The following is a 4,417-nucleotide window of genomic DNA, read 5'->3' on the forward strand; positions in this document are numbered from 1 at the left end:
ACACTTATGATCAAGCATCGTCCTCGATGCTAATCCTGAGGATCAGGGATAGGTACACCGGTATGCGCTGGCTCTGGCTGAGGCTGTGGTACCGGCTGAGGCTGAGTCTCCTGAGTCTGAGGTGGTATCTCCATGTGAACCGGCTCCTCCTCATGAGTACTCTCATCGTGTAAATCGGCATGCTCCTCCTCAAGGGTCTCCTCATCTGAGCCGGAGGACTCTGGTAGAGGGGGTAGCTCAAGGCCCTGGGCCACAAATATTTGATCAATCCGATCCAGTCGACGCATGTTCTGGCACTTGCTGCGATCCATGAACCGGAAGAGACGCTGAACCAGTAAGTAAGTCGGCTGAGGTGCTGGTGGTGGTAAAGGAAGTGTTGCGGCTGAAGTAGATGCTCCTGCAGGGGCTGATGATGAAGAGGGTCCAGCTTCCTCAACTGCTGCTCTAGCTCGAGATCGGCGTCGGGAGGCAGGCTTCTCGTGCACCCAAGATCCCCATGGAATAGTAACTGGCTCCTTCGTAAGGAGCGGTGGGGGTGGTGACACATCATCTTGGTGCCACAGAACTCCAGTTCTCTGAATCATCTGAGTGAACATAACCGGGAAAGGAAAGATGCCTCGGATATGGGCTCTCCACATAAATCACCTGATCAGCTGGGGGTAATAAACCTCTTTCCTCTCTAGTACACAGTTGATCAAGATCAACATAGCAATCGGGATCTCGGTAAAGTGGGTAGTAGGCATGACGTAGTGAGCGAAGATCTGCTGCGAAGTCTTGGCCTCTCGGCTCAAATAACTGAAGTGCATCCCCTTTGGTGCCGTGTTATCAGCATCCATAACCAAAGGGGCATCCGGAGTGGCTACCACTGCTCTCAGTGCATCAAAATTGAAGGTCATGCAGTGAAGCTCTATCTCAGGCTGTAGGAAGGCATCAGTGTCACCGGTCTTAGGCCGGCAGGTAAGGGCATTCTCAATGGCCTGCTCTGTGATAGGTATCTCAATCCCTCTAACAAGTACTGAGTCAAGGGTGTGGTAGAAGAAATTGCAGTAAAATTCTTGCACCCAAGACCGGTTCACCTGGCTCAACTCTCTATCCACAAAAGCTAAACCCATCCGGTCGATGCGTTGGTGGATGATGTCGGTCAAATCCGATGGGATAACTAGCTTCTTCTCAATATTCAGATTCTTTGAATTGTAGGTTGGGAATCTGAGTTCACAATAGAGATTGGGAAATTTGACCGTATCCTGAGCTCGTAGTAATTGGTTTGCTTTGCCTATGTCATTTAGAGGGTTTTGAGCATAAGCTAGAAGTGAGGCAAAAGTAGGATCTGGTGTTTATTTCCTCTTTTTGGAAGATGATGCTTTCCCTTTTCTTTTGTCGGACATCCTGAAAAGTATAATAAGCAATTAAGCAAGTAGGCAAATAGCAAGTAGAAGCAAGTTCAAGATGTAAGATGAATGACAAGCAATCATGATGTGAATTAAAATATGAAAATTTGGATAGCAAGTAGGCACAGAAAACATAGCTAGAAACCAAGAATTCAACATTTCAATCAATGTAACACACGTTCAAAGAATAGGCATATTCATCAATCATATCCTAAAAGAATGGTTAAGCGGTTAAGTGTAATTAAAGTGAAGTTAGTAAGTGAAAGAAGTTAGAGGGTTAGGAAATGAAGGTAGAGGCTTAGTGGTGTAGTGAAGAATTGCCTAATGAAAAGAGATATGCAAGTTGTGCACAACAAATGTGTTCGCCATCATGAGAGTGCATGAAAGTGACTTCCAATAGTTGGTGTTATAAGCAATTAAAATGCAATTTTGCAACTATAAGAGGTTGAAAATTAGGTTGAGTTAAAAAGAAGTTGCACAATTAAAGCATACCAACTATTGTGAAAGGATGAGCATTATGCAATGATCACGGAAATAAAAAAAAAGTGCGGGAATGCTGGCCCAAAAATCCCAGGTATTGAACTTGGAGTGAGTTAGAAAAAGGTTAAGTTGTGAGTGCCAAGTTTAATTCCAAGATCAAGGATTAAAAAGTGAAATAGTTTTACGAAAATTGGGCAGCATTTCAGCTTAAAATTGGACGTTCCCGGATAGCAAACATAGCACAATTAATATGATTACCGCATCCATTAAACACAGCAGCAGTGATGTAGCACTAGTATGAATATAGAGCAGCTCAAAATCATCATTCAGCAGACAAGTAAATAAACAAAAAATGAACACAAATGGAGCAATTATCAGGCCTAGAATCCTCTATCCAGAACCTAGCTACCTAACAGCAGATATATCTAGCTATCCTAACATGCAAAAATCAAATCCTAATTAACTAAGACTAATAGTAACTAAGAGTAAAATGAAGAAACAAGAAATCAGAGTTGAGGGGGAAGCAGGTAACCTGGAGGTTGGACAGAATCAGAAATAGGGGTAAGTAACGGGGCAGAGGTTGAGAGAGATGTCGCCCAGATGGTGACGGTAGAGATTCACAGCGGCGGAGGAGCACCAGTGGTTGCCGATTGCGGCAGTGAGAGGGAGATAGGCCATGGGTGAGAGAGAGAGTGAGTGAGAGAGAAGGGTGAGATGAGGGTGATGGTGTGGCGGTCGGCGACGATGCTGGCGTGTCGGCGTTGTGGTCGGGGCGTGGCAGGAAAGGAGAAAGAAGGGAGAAGAAGGGAAGAGAAGAAAAGAGGTGAAGTGCGCGACTGGCGCAGCGTTCCTCGCGTGCTAGGGTTATTCTATTTTCAAATAGACGCGAGTGTGCAAATGGTGCGTCCGCGTGCATTGATGAATATGGGAACCGACGCGTGCGCACCTTGTGCGCTTACGCGTGCTAGGCGATAATTGGAAAAAGTGCGTGCACGTATGGTGCACGCACGTGTGCTTGAGGTTGGGCTGGAGGCCTAAGGTTGGCCCAGGGCAGGCGTAACTCTCTAGATTATGGCTTAGAAGTTGCATCACCAGATCGGCGCGGACGCGGCAGATGCGCGCGCGTCGATTCTCTTATAGACTCATGGGTGCAGAGGTGTGAAGTGCGCGTCCGCGTGATGGGTTTTGGGCCAGGGGCTTGGTGTTGGCCCAGCGCAAGTCTAACTCTCGGGTGGCATGTGTTGGATGGTGGCATCAGCCTAAAGACGCGTACGTGGCAAGTGCGCGTCCGCGTGCTTTCCCTTAGTGATGTATGGGTGCGGACGCACATTGTGCGCGACCGCGACCGCATAGGATGAGTTAGGCTAAAGGCACAATGTTCACCCAAGAGAGGCTCAACTCTCTGAAAAATGTATGGTGGTGCATCTGCTCATGGACGCATGTGCGTACAACGTGCGCGTGCGTCCTCCCCCTGTTTTTTTTTTCAATAAGCAGAAAAATATGCCCAGGGGTTCCCTATGATACCTACGACTTTTATTCAATCAAATATCATACAATTCACAAAAATGCAATTTGATTTTATTCATCTACTACTAAACACAACATACATGTGACTATGCTAACAATTAATTTATACAAACAAATCTATATGAATTGAAGATCTACCTACAATGGCAACTCAAACCACTTATTAAACAAGATTAAAAGAGATTGGAAAGAGTTTACCATGGTGGGGTGTCTCCCACCTAGCACTTTTAGTTAAAGTCCTTAAGTTGGACCTTTTGATGAGCTTATTGTCATGGTGGCTTGTGCTTGTACTCATCCTTGAATCTCCAAGGATCTTTGCTTCTCAATTGGTTGATAGAATTTCCAACCATCTTCACTAATCTTGGGTGAATTTCAACCCAAGATATGAGTCCCCATAGTTGGTCTTCACATAGCGAACCGGGATCCCATATCATATCTTCACACATATCCGTGAGTTGAGTTTCATGATTTCTCCGTACGGGTGGTTGACATAAGGGCGGTTGATACATAGAATTCTCTTTAGTCCACAAATTCTTCCTTCTAGACCCATACAAAGAGGTTCTTGTCCCATCATAATTCCTATATCTTAAAGCTTTGACCTTAGTGAGCTTTATACCGAATTTCCAACCACTACACAACTCGTTCTTACTTTTAATTCCACAAAGAGCTCTAAGTTGGTGATGAGCGGATAATTTGTACGCTTTTTGGCATTGTTTTTAGTATGTTTTTGGTATGATCTAGTTAGTTTTTAGTATATTTTTATTAGTTTTTAGTTAAAATTCAATTTTCTGGACTTTACTATGAGTTTGTGTGTTTTTTTGTGATTTCAGGTATTTTCTGGCTGAAATTGAGGGACCTGAGCAAAAATCTGATTCAGAGACCAAAAAGGACTGCAGATGCTGTTGGATTCTGACCTCCCTGCACTCGAAGTGGATTTTCTGGAGCTACAGAAGCCCAATTGGCGCGCTCTCAACGGCGTTGGAAAGTAGACATCCTGGGCTTTCCAGCAATATATGATAGTC

The sequence above is a fragment of the Arachis duranensis genome, chromosome 4 (genome assembly GCF_000817695.3).
Source record: "Arachis duranensis cultivar V14167 chromosome 4, aradu.V14167.gnm2.J7QH, whole genome shotgun sequence".
Classification (NCBI taxonomy): Eukaryota; Viridiplantae; Streptophyta; class Magnoliopsida; order Fabales; family Fabaceae; genus Arachis; species Arachis duranensis.